General features: G+C 53.1%; 1 protein-coding gene across 2 annotated transcripts in view; it reads right to left on the reverse strand.

The window, feature by feature from the left end:
* The window catches only part of CASZ1 (castor zinc finger 1), a 147,957-nt gene that overhangs the window by 120,100 nt on the left and 7,141 nt on the right, over positions 1-20,716 (reverse strand). For both annotated transcript variants that reach the window (XM_065738086.1, XM_065738085.1), the window contains exon 2: positions 1,236-1,377. The gene's annotated coding sequence lies outside the window, so the exon portion shown is untranslated. The remainder of the gene's footprint in view (positions 1-1,235; positions 1,378-20,716) is intronic.

Genomic DNA, 20,716 nt, shown 5'->3' on the forward strand with positions numbered 1-20,716 from the left:
AGGTGTGGAAAGGCACAGCTCACCCATATCCTATCCTGTGGCACGCTTCATTTACTGGCAGGTTTGCTGAAAGCACTCAGTTCAGTAGGCTCTGAGCACATGGCAAGCACTAAGCCCTGCTGAGCCTTAGAGGATCATGGCTGTTGCTCTTTATGATAGGACACTCAGAACATGAGTAAATTCCCATGTCGCGTACAGGATGGACAGGGATAGCAAAGGCCCAGGTCAACATCTCAGCCCCGTGACTTTTCTCCTCTTCCTTCCTGCTCAGCCAATACAGCTCCTCCATCCTGATCCTCCTTCCAACCCAGGTCTCAGCCTTATCTGTGACTCACAGCAGCTCTGGACACACTGCATTGCTCAGCTATCATTTATGGCACAGCAGCAAAATCAGAGGAACACAATGATACACATTCTCCACAGGCACTTTGAGTTGAAGACACCACCATCAATAATGGACACAGCACGGAGGCAGCCCCTAATATTACCACAACCCCAGAGATCACAGAATGCTTTGGGTTATAAGCAATCTTAAAGGATCACCTAGACCATACACAACACCATATGCAGCCCAGGCACTGCCACGACTCTCAGCCCCTTCCAACTGCAGCAGCATGGCAGTATCACCAGGTATCTCCCAGACCCTCAAAGCACTGGGAAAAGTTACATTATTCTCTATTGTTATCCTACAGCTGCTTTCTTCCAAGCCATGATTTGCCATACCTTTCTTTGTAGAGAAGCTGCAACAGGAGCCAAGCGGTAAAGAAAGCAGAAAAGCTTTTAGAAACCAAGTTCCACCCCCACAAAACTCTTCTGAGTTTCCCACCGTGACCACAGACGTCCTCAAACTCCTCTTCTTCTGTGCAAGTCAATCAGAAACTGTCCCACACAATACTTACCCAGGGGACTCCCATGGCAGCCCGCTCAGCTAATTGTGAGCAGTGCCACCAGCTCATTGGTAGGAGCTGGATAAGAGAGGCAGTTACTGAGACAGCGTGTTGCTGTGCCAGGTGGGTTCCTATGTCCATGCAGAAACGAGCAGCGAGGCCACTTGTAAGCCAGCTCAAGCCAAGCCAACCCCACCCATCATACACCTCCAACCCAAAAAATGACTTTCAGCATTTCTTCCAAACTTCATAGGCCAGAGGTTTCCCAGGAACTCGAGTGGAGGCTCTGGACAGCAAAAGCCACTCTAGTCCTACTTCAGAGAAGAGAAAACAATCAGAAGTCAGTACCTTGCACTGAGAAGTCACAGGCTTCAAGGTCCATTCCAGTGTACAAAGTGGGGAGAGAAGTCAGGATCTTTGTTTCGGAGGCAGACCCAGGTGAAGACAAGGAATTTGATGGCTTCCCTTCACTTGGTGAAGTCTCTTTGCCCTGAGGAGAGATTCAAAAAGGAAATGAATATTCCCTACTGAGCAGTACCAGAGCTCAGGTGAATCACGAGCACAAGCAATGACGCTGCCCTCAAATGCCACAGCCACCCACAGATCTCAGCCCTCAGCTGCTCACAGCACCCAGCAAAGCAAGGCATTGCACACCCTGCCCAACATCCCAGTGCCCACCCCAAGCGCGTGGCCAGCAGCTCGGCACCCTGGCTGACCATCAGGGGACCACCCAACGGGCCATGTGCTCCAACTTTCCCCAGAGAAAAATCCAGGTCAAGCAGTGGCAGCAGCAGCCTGCAGGGCTAAGCCACTTACTGAAAGCTTCCCCCAGCCAGCCCAGCATCGCAGCACACGTGAGAGCGCGACGCATCGCTCCTCATGGGGCATCGGTGCCCACGTTACAGCCGTGGGCAGCACGGGGCTCAGCTCCCCAACCCCTGGCACGTTACACACAGAACCACACCAGACAAAGGAAGAATTATTATTTCCAGTTTAGCAAGGTACACGCTAATTAAGTGACTTGTCAAAGGTCACTTGGCAAACGCGAGGCTGAGTTGGGAACCAAACAAAATCTCGCAGATTTCGGTCCAAATGGCAGCCAGCAGAAGTCCCTCTTCCTACTCTCCTCGGATGTATTTCCACTTCTGCCACAGGTTTCACCCCTCTCCCCACTCTCCCTACACAGCTGAGATACTTCCCTTTCGTTTCCTGCATTGGAGGAAATGGATAAACGCACAGATTGAAAGAATGAGAACTTTTACCTTCCTCCCAAACTCAAACCAAGCCGGAGCTCCGACATGAGACAGCAGCTCAGGAGCTTCGGACTCTTCTGGAAGGTGGGATTGTTGGACGGGAGGGTTTGGATGATGTTTATGTGATGTTTTGGTTTTTTTTTTTAGTTTCCATCAGACAAAAATAAAAGAGGCAAAACAAAAGAGGGTTGTGAGATCAATCCGTGATAGGTGCCGGGCCAAAGAAAATGGAGCCAAAGGAGTCAGCACCCTGTAACCAGCAACCTTTGTGTCAATTTAAGCAAATATTGTGGTGTTTCCATGGCAATCCCTGTTTTGAATATCCACTACACTCACTTTTTAAAGGGCTTTTCCTGTTTGCGTTTCAACTTCAAAACCTGTAAATATTTTCAGCCTTAACAGATCCCCACCTCCCCCAGTGTCTGAAAGCAGACACTATCAGAGCCAACACGAAGCCTCCTGCCTGCAGTCCCCCAGAGCTGTGAAAGCTCTCAACAGAATAAAGCTGGCAGCATCGGGGCCGGAGCCCCATCCCTGCTCACCACAGCAGCTCCAGGATCCAGGATCCTGCCCCAGCTTCTCCAAAGCAGCAAGGGCAACACAGCACTGACAGCACGGGCCCGAAGCATGCCACAGGTGTGCATGAGCCCCTGCAGCAGTGCCAGCTGCGGCCACCTCTGCCCCAGCTCCTCCCATGATCCAGGCTCCGAGCTCTCCTGACGCTGGCAGTCACAGTGATTTATGCCACGCTGCACCATGTGCGAGCAGGAATGGAGAAGTCAACTTTGTCCTCGCTTGCAGCTTGAGCTGGGTGTGAGTCCTCCAGCGTGCTGAGCCACGGCTCGCAGGATGGATGCCTGCCCTATCACCCTGTGCTTGCTCCACCGCAGCAGAGCCCACAGGGAATGCCTTGCTGGGACATGCCCTGGCCGGGTGCTGCTATCACCTGTCAGATCTGTGCCCAGCTGCTGACCTTGTGGTGGAGCACGAGGCCCAGCACACAGAGCTGCAGCCCCTCCTGCTGCCCTGGGAGCGCACTGGTTAATTTGGAGTTTCCTGGCTGAGATGGATGGGTGCCAGGCCTCAAATGCTAGCTTAGTGTAATTTTTGGGAAATCAATTTCCTTTGGTTTGTTTTTTTTTTTGCTTTCCTTTTTTTTTTTTTAAAAAAAAAAAAAAAAAGCTTTCTTCCCCCCTCTTAATTTAAATGGAAAAGTCAGAGTATTTGAACGAGCGCCGGTGCCGTCCATCGCAGCACCACAGCCCCCGTGAGCACCCCGCAGGTACCGCAGTGTCCGTGCAGAACCACCACGGACACCGACGCAGCGCCCGGAGCCGTTACACCAAGTGCCACCAGGGCAGCACCAACCCCACACTGCTCCTCCTGCAGAGCTGCCTGCTTCTGACACTGCCAGCAGCTGATGCGCGATACCTGCCGCCCTGGCCCACCTCCAGCTCAGGTAATTACATCCCACAGCAGTTTCAGCTGGATATTTTATCCCTTCTTCACTTCCGGCCCCAAACGGCTGCACCAGGAGTTGCCAAAGCACCGCACAGATCCACCCCGGATGTGAGTGCGCGGAGGGAATTCAGCACATCCCCACACAGAGCCCGCTGTGCAGCAAACAACCTCCTCTGTGCACACATGGGGACAAACCTCCTCGCACATCCCATAATGCTCCCAAGAACGATCCGTGGAGCTGGTAAAACAACCCTGGCACGGCACAGCAGGGAGCTGCTGCTGCTGGCTGAACATCACCTGGCTGAAACAGATATTCTGTGAGCAGCCACTAGCAAGCTGGGAGAAATTAAACCTCCGTGGTGATGCTGGTGGCACAGCCCTCTCTACAGAACAGCGTGGTGCCCCCGGCCTCACCGGTCCCTTCCTTGCCACACTGTGCCTTGGTTTTGCCCACAGCCACTCAACACGAGAGGAAACAGCCCTCCGCCAGGACACTGTTGAGGCCGCCATGCTCATCAGCAGGCTCCATCAAGGTCCTGCTCTGTGCCTTCTGCCATCACCTTTCGGAAGGTTCTGGAGCAGGCCCTCACCCACTGTAATGTCAGTGCAGTTTCATCGGCTTCAGTGAAGTCATGCCAACTTACACAAGTTGAGGATCCGTCCCACCGAGTTACTGGAGCTGCCAGTTCTTCCTTCGGATAATCCCCAGCGTGATCTCACAGCAAGCAGCAGCACAGGCCCAGCCAGCTGGGCAGGCTCAGCTGTGCTCCCCTGCCACGAGCAGGGCAGGTGGGCAGATTGTCCACCGCTCCTACTAGAACCCAGAGTGAGCTCCTCCAGTCTCTGGATGTCAGTTTTCTCCCACCTCCACTCCAAGAAATCATACAACCATAGAATCACAGTTCAAAACGGCCATTAAGATATCAAGTCCAGCCATCAACCCATCCCCACCATGCCCACCGACCACGTCCCTCAGTGAGGGGGGGACTCCACCAGCACCCTGGGCAGCCTGTTCCGAGCAAGAGTGCCCATGGCTGTGCCCCAGCCACAACCCCACGTACCCCCACCCCACTGCCTGCCCCACAGCTGCTGTGAGCACAGGAACACCGTGCACAAGAACTTTCTGCACTCCGCCCTCACAAGTCCTTCTCTATCCCCCCAGAGCAATTTTCTAGGCAACAGCGCTGCTGCATTCCCTTCCCTATCTCCTAATAAATATCATGCTAAGCAAGATGAGTATCTTCTTCCCAGACCAAGCAGCATGACCCACTTTCTGAATCAGGGCAGATGCAATTGGGCCCTGGAGTCCTGGACCCCTCCCAAAGCAGGAGATTTTGTAACAATTACAGCAAGAAGCAGAAGGAATAGAAAAGTAATAAGTGATCAAAGAGCGTGGGGTAATTATTGCTCCTTGCCATCCTACATGCTAGCATTTTCCTGGGATACTGAAGCAACAGCTCCACGCACATCCACACATCCCTCCTCCTCTGCCCCACATTCCTCAAAAGTAACAGGTCCCGTGCCATGGCTCAAGGTGGGACAGCTGCTGCCCCCCAGCCCCTGTGCACTGATCCCAACCTCTCCTTTTCCCCTCTCCAGTGCCAAGCAGGAACAGAGGTCCAAACCCACCAGCACGAGCCCACCTCAAGCGGCACACTCCTGGTCCTGGCAGTGCCACTCTCCCTCTGGAGACGCTCCATCTGGACCAGGAGCAGCTCCACGTCTTCCCAGAGGCGGCTGTGTGCGCTCAGACTCTGACCCAGTGGGCATGGAGACAATTACTGAGAGGTGGGGAGAACGTCAGCAGCTGGAACCCACAAACAAAACATCCCTCCCACAGGAGCACAGGGCTCTATGGCCAAAAGCACACAGAAAACCCCACACCAGCAAGGTCCGATGTGTCCAAACTGGTCCTGCCCTGAGCTCGGCCCCAGGGCACAGCCTCACACTGCTGGGCACTGCCACCTGCCCAGGGCACGGGGTGCAAAGGGCTCACAGGGCAATGGGACGAGGCCCTGAGCCACGGATGTATGGGCTCCATTCACTGCCACAGCAGTGCCCACCTGCAGCCAACCTTCCTCACTGCACACTCTTAAAGGCATTCCCACAGCCATCTCGCTTTAGTTCAATAAAACAACAGAAAAAAAGCCTTTCACCCAAACCCCAGAGATAAAGACAAAAAAAAAAAAAAGGGGGGGGGGGTAAATCTTCACCTTAATTCAAAATCCTATTCGATGTGTCGTGGCACGAAAATGTTTTTCACTGCATTTTTTCAGTGTGATCTCATGCACCCTGCAACCAGGGTACGCCCAAAACACCAGGTATTTTATGGGACACAAACAGAGCGCAAACATACACAATTAAAAAAAATGGGATTGGTAAATATTTAAATTAATCAGCACTGGCATCTGTGCAGCCTCCCCTCCCTGAGAGAGGGATGTGTGCAGCTCTGAAAACAGAAGTGAATGGTGTGACCTTTTCCTCAGCACTCAGTGGGGCAGTGTGGGCACCTCCATGCCACGCAGCGTTGGTGCTGGGGTCAGGGCAGCCCCAGTGTGGGGACAGGGCTGCTCTGAGCTGTTTGCTGCCCGGCTCTCAAACGTGTGGGTTTTGTTGGATTTTTTTTTGTTGGGGTTTTTTTTTCCTCCACTTCTTTTCAGTTTAATTGTTGGAGGAGTTGATGAAGCTGTTTGCCAAAACACAATCGACTCCAGGGAGCCAGCTTACACAAAAAGGGTGTGTCGGCAGCCGGGCCGGGCAGCCATGGAAACCACCAGCACCTTTTTGCATTTGCCCAGGTGAAGGGCTTTGTGCAATCTGCAGAGCTGCGAGGAAGCGTGCAAGCAAAGGGCCTCAGTGAGGCACACGTATGGAGGGGTCAGGCAACGTGAGCCCCCGGGTACGGGTACATGGTTGGGGCAGTTCGCCCCACGAGGGAGGGTGTCCAAGAGGGCCCTGCCTGCATTCTTCTCAGCCCTCAAAAAGAAAACAGAATTCCTCAGAAGCAGCGGCTGCAGAGAGCAGCACGGGGCGGACAGAGCCCTAAAGCTGCTCCCACTGCCAGCCCCCCCACTGCAGGGAAAGAGAAGGCACTGAGCAATTTGGATGGGAGATCATCCCACTGTCTGCACAGCAGAGCATGGCAGCAACCTTAAAGCAGTGTGGGTGATGGGGTTCCACCCTCCCAGCTGGGAGGCACAGAAGCAGAGGGCACCGGCCCCTCTGGCAGAGGGGCACAGGGCTCTGCGTGACCCAGAAAAAGTCATCCAGCACAGAGAACCCCAGAGCAGCTCAGGCTCACTTTGAAAATCAGCGGGCCAGGTCAGGCAGCGAGCCACAACTCCCCTCCTCTGGTTCAAAATCATGAAGACCTCATCTCAGCACGTGGTCCCTGACCAAGCACACAGCAGGCTCCGAGGCCGTCCCACAGCCACCTGTGCCCAGAGGCACTGATACCTATTGGACACACGATGGTTTCACAGCACAGCCCCGTTTCCCAGCTGGCACATCAGCCCCTGCCTGCACAGCAGGTACCAGCAGTGCTGTAAATAGGCACTGCCAGCTCTGCACAGGACTCTGAGGTGTCTCCTGGTGCAGGGAAAGAGGGCAGCTCTGAGCAGCCAACCACTGCGTTACGGTGTGCAGCAGGGGACAGGCTCCAGCCCCAAACCCAAGCACTGCCCGTGGCCCAGCAGAGCTCTGGGGGCACCCAGGGGGGCTGTGCTGGGGGCAAATGCCGGTAAGGCTCAGTGGTGCGTCAGCCTTTCTGGCATCAACCTCCCCAACTCATTCAAATATTTCCCTTTTTTTTTTTTCCCCTTCTAATTTAATGTTCCCTATAATTCATCTGTCCCAAAAGATAATCAATAGAGGCCGTAATGAAAATTTGAGCCATATTTTATGATCCGCTGCAGGAGAAAGGGCCACATCAGCAGGACGAGCCTTGGCTCCCAGCAGCGCTCCACACCCGCTCACCAGCCAGGGCCCCTCTGCCCGGCACCCGCACCGACCCCACACCCTGAGCAGGGAGGAGCAACTGCATCGCAGTGCCCTGTGGATCCCACGAGGCAAATCCCACGGCACTCCCAAGCACCCCCAGCCACCACTGTCCCGGTGCCTGCACACGGCCGAAGCCCCCGTCCTGTTCCCGGCAGCCCCGCAGCACCGATTCCCAGCAGCGGTCCCCGTCCCTGTGAAGGCTGTGGCATATTTCATTGCCTGAAGCTGCCGCGTCCGCAGGGAGCCCGGAGGTAACAAAACTGACCAAAGGAAAATTATCCAAAGCGAAAGGCCAGGGTGAGGAATTTATAACAGTAGCTAAGGCAGCAAAAATACAAGCACCTGACCAGAGGCCGCCCTCCCATGCGCACAGGGCAGGAGGCTGCAGAGCACGGATGGGGGATACCTGCTCGCTGAAGGCAAAGCACTGGCACCAGGTGCCCCAGCAGCACAACAGGCACACACTGCAGGCTCTGCTCCCCCGGTGCGGGCAGTGGTCTCTGGGCCATGCCCTCCTCACACTGACTCAGCCCAGGGGCACCGCGTGGTACCGCTGTGACACCGCATCCCAGCGATGCCCTCAGTCCCAGTGAAAGGTACAGATCAGTGGCCTCAACCCCCACAGCCACTGCTCAGCAGCCGCTGTGTATTTCCACCTTTCCTTTCTCTTGGAAACTTAGAAAGAAACCAACTTAAAAAAAAAATAGCAATAAGCACAGCGATATTCCAATTAAATCTTGCTTCCAACATACAAGCAAGGCGACTGATTTGCAGGATGTGCAACTAAAATTCCACGGGAGGGGAGCTGAACCCTGCAGGGCTGCGAGCAGCACCGCAGTGTCAGCACTCGCGCCCCTCCTGCTGCACCCAGCAACGCTCCCCGCACAACCCTGCACCCAGGGAGAGCACACGGGGATGCACGGCGGCTGTCGCAGTCTCTGCCGTGCCCCAGCTCTGAACTGGTGACCCTTACTAATATCATGCAGTCCCTTGATATCCTCGGGGAGCAATCAGCACGTTTTATTAACCCGGCCAATTTTAGAAGTGCATACGCAGTATTCTGGGTACTCGCTCTGCGCTACGGGGCCGCCCCACCCGCACACCGCTCAGCTCTCCCAGGGCACAGCACGAACCCGCTGCCTGCAGCAGGAATACTCTGACCTGACAGAGAGCCTCCGAGATCCCCACCACCAATCCCATTTTTTTCCAATGACACGTTTCCACCTATTGGTCCCCGGAGTGAACTAATTGCTTTTGCTAGTTTTAAAAGCCGGAGTTATTTCACTGAAAAGAAATGAGTAAGTGCGTGGGAACTCGGAGACAGCCTCGGATCTCTGAGCAGGAATCACCACGGATGCAGACACCTCTGCTGTCCAACGGGGGACATCTCTGTTTCAAGGGGGAATTCACTTCGCAGGGATGCGGGGACAACAAGGGGTTAACGTAACCTGACCAAACACGGAGCAATTCAGCCAGAGCTAGCAGAAGATAAGATTTCTGCCTGTGCTCTAACCACTAGGCTATCCCCTTCTTTGCTAAATAAAACCCTCGGTCTAAGGGCACACTGCTACTCACACTCAGACTATTCCTTTGGTCTGCTTGCTGCTGCTCCTCCCAGGGAAGCCTGCAGCTGGACGCACACAGCCCAGCACACTGACTGCACAACAACCCACGGTCCCAAACAAACCTCATTAACGCACAATTCACGCACAGTAACAAAGTCAGAAAGAATTACACACACACACACAACAGAAGTACACATCTGCTCAGGAACCTGTACTTACCTGCACCAAGGAGCAAAGATATACCCGGGGCACAGAAGCACACCCCAGGACACATCCATCCCATCACAATGCAGCCCCTCTGCTGAGCGCAAACAAGAGCAGCAGGAACCCCCAGCACATGGGCTCCCTCCCCGGTAGGAGCAGCTCAGCCCCACTGCTTGCTGGGACCTCATCAGCTCCAACTGCTTCTCCCAGCTGAGTGCACGGCCTTTGATGAGGCTCAGCTGTCTTGCAAACAAACCACATCTGAAGGTGACCACTGCTAATTTTTTACCACCCTTTCCCCAACGTGCTGACCTTAACTCCCAAGTGCTCTACAGAGTACATTCCCCTCCGTTTTTTCCTTTGCTAACAGTATTTCACAGGTGTGGGTTCTGAAAGGTGTGGATGAGAAGCTGCTCCGTGCCGACTTGCACTCAAAGCTCAGCGACCTCCAAAGTGCTCATTTTCATTTGGATTTTGCAGAAATTTGTTACTAATTAAACCAAGCTGCACCAAAATAATTGCGGATCCCACAGGCTATCAGTTGAACAGCCCCATCTCAAGTTAAACTGTATAAATGTTTTATATGCAAAAGGCTGTAGATTATATAATACAAACACACTGACTTTCTCCCTCTGTTCCAGCACACATGCCCCAGGTTCCCCTTGGACAGCAGGGAAAGTTGTCGGTGCCGCTGAGCTCTGCGAGGTCTCTGCTGTTTGTTTACATCAGAAACGAAGCAGGGAAAACTTGTTTAAAGCGAGCAGCTTTCTCTGCCAGCTCATTGTTTAATGGATGTTTTCCTTTCAAGATTTTTATTTATAAAGATCCTCTTTTGTTTTCCAAACGTTGGGTTTATGGAGGAAACGTTCTGCCCTCAAATCATCGTCTCCGGGCAGAGGAAAGCTGCTTAGGACATTGCGCACACACCTCAACATGGAGATTCTTAATCTGCACCCACCCAAGATTAAGACAACACCAATTATGAAATCGATACCAATACAAACAGCAACATCTCTTACAGTTTCAATGTTTTCGTTATATTTTGTCTGAACTGCTCAAGCAGGGTGATTTTAGTGTGATTGCTGCTGTCTGCGCAGCGCAAAGTCTGCTGTTTGATGCCGGCAGTACTTATGCAAATGCCCCACTCTCCCCATCCAAACCTGTCCTCTGACTCCTCGTGTGAGTGAAGACAATATTGAGTGTTTGCGAGATGAGGATCCATTTATATTTAGGGCTCCATTACTGATCAGGAGGCAGAGTGTCCTTACGGTGGATATAAATTACAGTTACACTAATTTCAGGGCCCTTAGTCTCTGTCCTGGTGATGTAGCAGAAGAGCTTTCGAATAAAGGAGATTCTTCTCTCGCAGCAGTTTCAGTTCTTTTCTCTCATTAACCACGACCTATCCTATATATATTTATCTATGTTTCCTCTCCATATGCATGTCTGAATACCTCTTTGAGGTGTAACGCTCCTGCACTAAGACTCAAACACAACAAATCAAAAATCATTTTGCAAGCAACGACAACAGGCCCTTCCAGAAGTTACATCACGTAACAAGTCACGCAATTAAACTTTAATGAAAAAACTAAAAACAAAAACCCTGCGAAGCCCCTAGTGCTCGCTTTGTCTTTCAGACAATCCATCACGGAAATGCAGAACGGTAAAATGGAAGAACCTCTGACTAAAGCTGCGTCGTAAACCATTTTTTCCTAATGAATTCCACCTCTTTACTCCACTGAATCAGCAGAGCCGGATGGAATTTCTCTCCTCTCGGCTCAGTACAAAGGGATGTACTGCTGACAGAACTGGTAACCCGTGCACAGCACCTCCTGCCTGCTGCTCCCCAGGGCCAAGCAGTGTCCCCCCACAGGCACCCACAAACCTGCAGGGCTGTGGTGCTGCAATGGGTGAGCAGAGCGTGTCCTGTGGCAGCCAGAAACATCTGTGCGTGCGCATACTCCTCGTGGAGACAGAAGTACAGCCATAGCTCTGCCTCATTTCTCATCACCTGCAGCTTCAGGAGGCTCCAGCTGGAGCTGGAAGGGTCAGATGCAGCTGATCCTCTTTTTCAGCCCCACCTTCCACTTCTATTTTTCCAGACCTACAAATGACATCCCTTTAAAATCAAAGCTTTTATTCCATGTACGCTGAGTTTGCATCATCTGATGAAAGGTAACTGCAGTTTATATAAGGGCAGGAGGATGGAAAGAAGGACCCAGGAGCAGAAGTGCTGGCACAGCTCAGCTCGGGAGCAGGGCAGCCCCTCCAGCAGCAGGAGATGCATCGGGAGCCAGGACACAGCAGGACAACCCTGAGTCTGTCACTGAGTTTGTCCTCATGTTCGGATTTCTTTATTTCATACAGTCTGTGATAGAACCAAACCTTACATTAAAACGAATGTAACGTATCTGATGGAGTTTATTTCTCATCATTTCTTTCTCCTATTTCTGCTTTCCTTGAACTAACCTCCTGAGATGTTGTATTTGCACTGTACAGGGAGTATAAAATGATTTTAAAACGCAGGCCAGAAAAATGCACAAGAAAAAAAAATGGAGAACTGTCTTAAGTTACATTTTTGTCTTTAAGGATTTTTCCCTATTTATGTAATAAAAGAGACTTATCCCAATCAGTAACACCATTCCTTCTTCTGTCTGCTCAAAAAGATTTCACCTTTCAACTAAGACGGTGTTTCTGTACCATATAAAGTTATTTCCAGTGAAACCTACATTTGAAAAGCATTTTTTTACACTTCACTGTGTTGTGTCGTGAGAGCCAACATCTCCCCCTCAGAGCAGAGTATCACACCCACAGAACACCTCCCCCAGCATCAGGTCTCTGCCACCAGGAGCCTGGGACACTCAGGAACTGCACCACCACCACAAGGCCAACAACCCCATGGGACAACCTGCACGGAGCAGACAGTGCCATAGAACTGCTGCACTCCATGGGGTAAACCCAGGGCCTCCCCTACGGACCAGAAACACCAGCACCACTCATTAGGCACTACAAGCAACGCCAGTTTATGTAAGAAGGCAGTCACCCTGCCTTCTTTTTCACCCTGAAAAGTGTCCCTGAAAAGCTATGTGCAAACTGGAGGTTTTTCAGACCACACTGCTTCTCCACCTGAATCTGTCAGAGAGGAACAGACTTGGTCAGGGTGCTGTGTGTCTATCATCTGGAGGAAGGCCTTGCTCCAGCACACCACCCCACCCATGGAGCATCAACGGGCAAGAAGAGATCCCATCAAATGGGAGCTGGGCTAGGCTGCAAAACCTGGGATTAGGCACCTGGAAAGACACCAGAGAAAGCAGGCAGGGAAAGCAGAGGCTGAATGCACACCTCCTCCTGCCTGGCAAACAGCCACTGCCATCCCAGCACTCGGCCACAGCTTACAAGGGAATGAGGACCAGGGATGGGAAGGAGGGACAGGGGAGTAGGACACAGGGAACTGGGTGGCTTCAAGACCAACCTAACTCTACACCAAATGCACCCTCATTCCCACTCCGGAGCTGTCCAGCCTCCTGAGGATGGGCAGCCATGAGCCCAAGCAGGAGGAGGAGAATGCTCACGGGTGGGGGGATTCCCACGCTGCCTCGCCATGCTCAGCATGCAGCCAGGAAGAGCTGCACGGGGAGACCAAACCTGCCCTGCAAAGTCCCAACCCCAAGTCATGCAAATCCCAGCCTCCCTCGGAGCGCTGATACCAACACAGGGCTGCACTGAATGGATGGAGGAAATGGGGAAAGGAAGGGGGGCCTTGCTGCCTACACACAAACACACACCCCACCTCAGGCAATGGAGGGGGTGTGAATAATGGAGCAGGTTCAGCAGCCAACAGCGTTCAGGGTCGGGTTAGTAATCCTCTTTTTCCATTTCCGCTTGCTATTTGATGTAATTATCGTTTTTGATTGAAATCCACCCGGACTGTAACCCCTCTGCTTAATGTGCTGCTTAAATCCTTGGGTACACAACCACGCTGCTCCCCAGACTCGCTTGGAATAGGAAACCATTTCAATGCCAAAAATAAGTCTCTGCTGTCTTTGGTAACACCCTCGGTCTTGGCTCAGTCTCTGCCCCATCCACGGAAGGAGACAGGCAGGGAGTCTGACACCAATGGGCCAGCAGCCCTGTGCTGTGTGCCAAGCCTGCACGAGGCTTCACCAACTCCTGTGCTCTGTTAAAGCACTCGGAGAGGTTGCACAGTGGCAAGAAGACAGGACCTGGAGCCTGGCCCAAGCTCCCAGCGGGTTTGCTGCCCTCCAGCCTGTGCATACCAACAAGCTGAAGCTCCATCCCGCTTTCACACACAGTGGTTTCCGTCCTGAAAGGCCTCTTGAGGCTACAACGAACAGATGATATTCATAATCCAGAGGAGAGCTGGGAGATCTACCCATCTGCAAGATCAGATAGACGGAGCTGGTTTTTCCTCTCCAGCTCCCTCTGTACCACTTGGCCAGACCAGCAGGCCAGCCACAAATGAGCGCCTGGCAATTAGAGCTCACAGCAGGAGCAGCCCACAGCAGTGTGACTGCTGGCAGCAGGATCACCAATACCTATGGACAGAACCTGCCCAGGAATAAGCAGTGCTTCAGGTACCTACTGGTCTGGTACCAGAAAGTGAAGGGTTCTTGGAGGCCTTCCCACCTAATCCATACTTTGGCTACACACTAGCCTGATGTGAGCGGGCACGTAATACACACCTTGCCCCAGAAGGCAACCACGGTGAGGTGGAGCCAACCTGGACAATGAGTGGAAGGTACAGCTTAATTTCACCTATATGGGAAAAGGACAGTTCCCTCGATGCTAGTGTTATTTGAAGGCTCAGCTACGTGCTTGGGTGAAGATGATCGAACAAATGACTCAAAGCCTTCCCCAGGACCAGAACGGGACCACTGGCATTTGAAATGCGCTGTTACCGCGGCTGTTCTACATCCCCGTCTGCACCAAAAGTTCTCCAAATTGACTCATGAGATTTTCACATCACTGCAGAAACTTGGCCGAGTCCAAGAAAGCTGCTGAGCTTTGGATGCCTCTACACCTGGAGATGCCTGGCTGTGAGCAGCAGGCAGCCAAGCCAGCGCAGGGCCTTTGGAACCAAACACAGCTCCCCAGATCCACTCTCCGTGCCTCAGTGTTGCCCTTTACATCACCATATGCATCAAGGCCAAGCAGTGGCAAAGCAGTACGATCACAACAGCACCACAATAGACAACTTCCTGGTGGGGAAAGGGAGCAGACAACGTGCCACCTCTGCCCATGTCACCCCAGAGAGGAGCCTTGGCTGAAGGCAGAGGTCACGGAGCCAGCCTCTGCGCTGCAGGCACCTCTGCTGGCAGCACTGTGACTCAGCAGTGAATTAGAGCCGGATGGGCTGGGCCGTGGCAGGAAGATGGAGACAGCGAAGCAGGAGGAAGAGAGGAGCGCAGGCAGTGGGAGCAGCGGGGTTCCCCTGGGCTGGGAAGCAAAACCCGCCCAGAGCTCCATGCTTCTAGGAACACTGCCACTGGCAGCACCAGCTGGGCTCCGGTTACTGTCACCCCTCCATCAGCAGGAAGCACAGAGCCGGCAAGGAGCACGCTGCACCGTGCCCACTGGCCATCCTTGGCCCCTTGGGACGCAAAACGAAAGCAGCTCATCAGCAGAAAGCTCTGCCTGGCAGCTCTCCCACCTGCCCATGCCGCCCTCCCAGTGGTCCCAGGCAGCAGCTCCCTCTCTCTCCTATCAGACATCTCTGTCTCTCTGAAATATTCAGATGATTTGGTTTTGTCCTCTTCTCCCCCACATCAAATCCTCCCCCTGCTCGTGGAAGCGGTGGATTTCACCCAGGCAAAGGAGGCTAATTTACACCCTTCAGGGTTTAAAATAGCAGTGGCGTAAATGAAAAGTCCAATTTCTTCAAATTTGCATTGTAAAACCATCCTTCAACTTCCTTGAAATAAATTTTACTATTTTATTAGTGCAAACAAAATGGTAATAAAACACTAATACAGCGCCTTGTATCCAGGGGAAGAGCTAAAATTAACATAGACCGAGCAGTGTTTGCTATTACATTCAATTACCTTTTTACTTGAGATTTACATTCTCATCCCCTTAATCTCCATAGTGGTGGCTTTGAAATCGTTCCCCACAGTCGTTCCTGCGCGTGGAGCGGCAGCAGAACGCTGCCCGCCCGCCACCGCCGCTCCCGCTGCCAGCACCCGCTGCCACCTCCTCCCCCGGGACCCCCGGCCCCGCTCCCCGCAGCAGCGCCCGCCTTCAGCCTCCAGCCTTCATTTCTCAACTCCAGGCAGGCAGATTAACAGCAAAAATACTGCTCGTGTTCCACAGTTGCCTTTCATCCTTAATTCTCAGCTCCGAGCTGCGGTGCTGACAAGTTTTATTGCCTCCATGGCACAGATGCAAAAACTAAGGTAAAGACGGAGGACCACGACCTGAACATGGAGGCTCTCAGTGTAAATCTGAAGAGCATATTTTGTGTGGAAGTGCTCTAGCTCTCACCTGGGACTTGCAGATGCAGCTGGAGTCACTTAACGGGGATGCTGGTTACCTAAGTGCTTACACCACCTTCGAGAAGAGTCACAGGATCATAGAATCGCTGAGGTTGGAGAAGACCACTATGCCCACCGGGCCCACCAACCCAGCAGCCCAGGGCTGGCTGCACAAACTCAGCACGAAGGAAGGATGCTAAGGATGCAAATGCAACACAGGGAATCCACTTCCCCAGCACCAAGGGAAAGCACTTCTGGTTTTCTTTCACCGAACACACTAGCACGTCAGGGATGTTGGCCATTGCCAAAAGAAAGGCAAGGCTTGGTAAGGCACAACTGGGAAGCACAGCGTCACCAGCACAGGGCCAGCGGTGTGCAGTGACAGCAGTTCTCTGCACTCCTTTCTAAGTGCTGAAAGATGCTCACCAACCCAAGTACCACGTGTGATCTCTCTAGCCTGGCCAAGGGAAAACTCAGCATCTTTTCACCCCAGATGTTCCAGTGCTACAGGACCACTGCAACACTGCACACAGCCAACAGCTAAGGAGGAGCAAAGGGCAATGAGAAGGCACCAGGCAGTGCCTTGTGAACAGCCCCAAGAGTACTCGGAGCAAGCCGTGGGCCGGCTGCAACCTCCCTGCTGGACCCACACAGCACAAGGCCATGTTAATTTCTAGTGCCTCCTAGGCAGCTGCCCCACAATTCCCAATTCTCCCTTTGACAGAACATCACGGCAGGCAATACAGCAGAGATTTCAGGCCAACAAGAAGATGCTCTGAATCTTCCTGCGACCGGGAGGTCCAATTCCTAGCACTTTGTGGTACTCTGGAGTCTTCTTGGCAGTATCCCTGACAGCTGCCTCCAAAGTCATCTTCCTTTTCTCATCAACAAAACCTTCTGTTTCCGCTTTTCAATCCTCCACTTGCATGTCTGTGCTCTGAACAGCTCATCTGGCCCTCCAGAGCACACGTCCTTCATCCTCTTTTCCATCCTTCAGGATGACTGGAGGGGAAGGACCATGCAAAGCATCAGCACAACCCTACACCAAATGATAAGAGCCCCCCTGCAAAGGACAAATGTGTCCCCAGGAAACCTTTCTTCCATCCACCTTGCAGAAGGCAGCACACAAAGGCTCCAGTGCAAACAAAATTATCACGAGACACCTGATCAAAACAAAACCCTCAAACAATAATGAGTGGGAAGAAGAAAGCTGCCCAGGAGCACAGGGCTGAGGTCGGTTTCAGCTGCTCTTCTGCTCCTTTTTTCTGCTCTCTTCCCCCTGCTCCCCTGAACAAAAGGAAGTTTGTTGTCAGGCTCAAACATTTCCTGGGCCTTGTCTGAGTTCCACCTTGTTTTCTTTTTTTCTCCCCACCCTGTACAAATAAAGCAAAAACCAACTGGCACCACCTGTGATGAAAGGACAACTAAATGCAGAATTTTATCTTTTCTTTCTTTTCTCCCCCTCCTTTTTTTTTTTTCTTTTACCCTTTTTCTTGGCCAGGAGTTTTGGGCAAAGGACAAAAGGTATTGTTGGGTAAGCATAATTCCAGCAGCTGAGTCACGCTAAGATACTGAAGCGCTGGCGGCCGAGGGGGTGAAGGAAGCCAAGCTGCTGTTTCTCTAAATGCAATGCAAACGCCAGCACCGCTGCCAGCCCCGCCAGCCCACAGCACGAGGGGCAACAGCAGGAAATCATATAAAACCCCGGTACAAATCTCATCACCTCAGAAATCTCCTGACGAAAGACTGTAACATAGAGGAGGGCGGACACACTCCTCCCTGCAGACTGCAGAGGTTGGAAAGGTCACCGTAAAGACAGTTGCGATCCTTCCTTAGGACAGGAGAAGGCCCCGATGCCCCAGGCAGTGCCAGAGTGCCCCAGCACGGTGCTGCCCCACCGGGGCAGGAGCTGGCACAGCTGCAGGCACCGCCGGCACTGACTGCCCGCAGATGGCACGGGGCCCCAAGCAGGCACTTGCTCAGAGCCGGTTCAAAAGCACACTGCAGACCCTGCAACTCAATGGTACATTTGGGGGAGCTGGAGAGCTGCTGTTTGTTTATTTTATGATGCACTTTGGTCTCTCTCAGTTGCGCTGTTATCCTACACCTGTTCACTCCCCTTTCTCCGGGCTGATAACAGACACACGTTGTGCGGAGCGGGAGTCTGCCCGGCTCCTTTTGTTTTTAATGAGACACGTGCATTTGGTTCCAGACTATCAATGCTCAGGGTCAGGGAAGAGGCAGAAAGCTTCCCCCAGATCAGCTCCACGTGGAGCAAGCTCCTCAGGTGAGCCCCAAGAGGACAAGTGTCCAGGTGTTGGCCAACCCTCTCCCCCCATCTCCCCTTGGGACCGCGCTCGTTTCATTGCTGCTTCGCTTCTAGAGCAGCCCTGGCCTCTTTCAACAGCTCTGGCATCATTTCATGGCAGACCCCATGACACACGGAGGCGGCTGGGAACAAGGAACCGTGCTTTTCCAGGAACAGAGAATCCAGAATTTCTGGTTTATACATTTTCCCATCTGGATTTGTTTTGCTGTTCATAGGGTAGATCACCAGAGATAAGAAAAGAAACGTAAAGAAATATCAGTTCAGTGGCAGCCCCAGCGGGCTCAGATGAATTTCTTGCATGTCACAATCTCCTGTTTGGGCAGAAATTTGAATGCGTTTTCCAGCAGCAACGCTGATAACCTGGCATCGCCCCCAGGGCTGTTTCAGCATGGCTCTGCCCACGGGTTCTGCAGAGCAGGAGCGGAGCAGCTCGGACATGCCCGCTCCCAGGACGGTCTCCACGAAGACGTGGTAATTTCTCTGCCACCCGTGTGGCAAAACTGGCCGAGACGTTGCAGGACAGAGCTCGTTACAAGAGCCTCCAGATTAGCAGCTTATTACTTGACCCAGCTGAATAAAAGAGCGAGCAGGTGACCCCCACGGAACAGAGCGCAGCGCTTCACCTCCGCTTCGTGGCCCAGAGCCCAGGGAGGAAACCCCGGGGATGGCGGCCACCACTCCAGCACCGCATGGCCTCACCCTGCTGCCCCTCTACTGCTCGCTGAGGACCAAAGCCTGGGCAGCAGAGGAGCACAGCCACGGGGCTGCAACACCGCGTGCACTGGTCCTCCCTGCCAGCCCGAAGCATTTACACAGCAAGGACAACGCGGGGCGGGCAGCGCGGCGGCTGTCAGCTGGGAGCACACTGAGCTCCCGGTTAAATGTTTTCATCAAAACCAGAGCGAGAAAGTGCAGAGCAAACACAGCCAATTAGAGGCTGGGATGGAGCCTCTGCCAGCACAGCTTCCAGAGGGGCATGAGTCACCTTAACCCTTCGGGAGCCAGAGCGGTGCAGCTCCGCAGGGGAGAGGAGGAAGATGGAGAGGAACCCTCTGCGCACCTCCGTTCGCATCCCCTTGAGCTCATATCTGGGTGTACGAAGTGTTGTTCTGACACAAAAGGATTTGTCCTGGACTAAAGGCTTCCCAACAGAGCACATCTTTGGTGAGGATGGTGCACGTACAGTGCTCCTCCCCAGACTGCCTCTGCCCAGCTGCTGCGAATTGCCCGATTCCGTAACATTTAAGAGGTTATCAAAATTCCCCTTCAAATTATGAAGCAAATAACAGGCTTCTGTTTGCAGAGGGATTCCATGTCGACAAGCCAGAAGTTCAACTCTCTCTAGGAGCATCCAACATTGCAACACCAGAGCTGCTCGGAGCCTTCTGCAGCAACAACCCCAAACTGGAGCCAGGCTGCTCACAGTTGCTCACGCCAACACCCACTCCTCCACCCCGGTCACACGTGGACCCAGTTCTGCACTGCTCCAAACAGCAGCAATGGGCTCCTGCCACGCTCCTCATCTAGAGCTGAGGCATCCGCCCAATGCACGGCAGCAAAATCAGAGAGGACAAATTAACGCAGCAGCTCATGGAGGCAAGAGCCCTTCCAGGCAGGGGACAGCTGGAGTGCACCCGGGGCAGCCCAGCACCCGGCACTGCGTGGCTCCACGTCCATAGCTGGGCCCCCCGAAGTTGGGAATTTCAAGCATACCGTGGCCACTGGAGCAGACGGCTTCAGATCCTGCTGAGCCAGCTTGTGGCTGCATTCAAAACTGAGTAAATTCACAGCTGTAAGCTGGGAGTTTATACAACCCGTAACTTGTTAGGGATGGCTGACCAAGCCAGAACGATCGCTCCCCAGCCGACAAGGCTCTTATTGGTTAGACCTCTGAGCGCCTGGCAGGTTTTATTATTTTTCTTTCCCTTTTGTTTTTGCATTACGAGGCTGGGGGGGGGGGGAAGGCAGGACAGGAAACATCTATTTTTGTTCCTTTCCTCATCAAAGACCAATGGCAACGGAACCTCGGGCTCAGCCCATTACGGCCACCCCAGCACACCAGTGACCAGCTCCGGGGACAGGGCTGTTGCGTTTTCCTCCCTCCCTGCAGTGCTGCAGCGTGAACAGCTCCAAAGCACTCGCTGAAATACCACCAGGCTGCTATCGCTGCTGGCACCTCCTGCACAGATGCTCTCCTCAATTCTTACCTGCACTCGCACCCGGTAACGCTGCTGAGCTCCCAGCACACATGGTCTGCATCGTGGTTGGTGCACAAAGCACAGCACCCTGCACAGACCTCCCTGGGCTCTCTGCAACTGGAGCAGTGTCACTGCTGGAGCACACCGCACGGGACCCACAAGCAGCTGGACATGCAGCAAGACCGTGATGGGAACAAACCCAGCACCACACGCTGTGCTGCAGCCCCAAATCCTCTGCTTTTATTATAACACAGTCCCAGTTCTCACCCAAATGGCCTTTGCAGCAGGAATCCCAAACGCAAGCCAACAGCACCAGGGCTGGATGAAGG

Source organism: Cyrtonyx montezumae, unplaced genomic scaffold, assembly GCF_038088225.1.
Source record: "Cyrtonyx montezumae isolate F1298 unplaced genomic scaffold, pur_monq_1.0 scaffold_21, whole genome shotgun sequence".
In the NCBI taxonomy this organism is placed as follows: domain Eukaryota; kingdom Metazoa; phylum Chordata; class Aves; order Galliformes; family Odontophoridae; genus Cyrtonyx; species Cyrtonyx montezumae.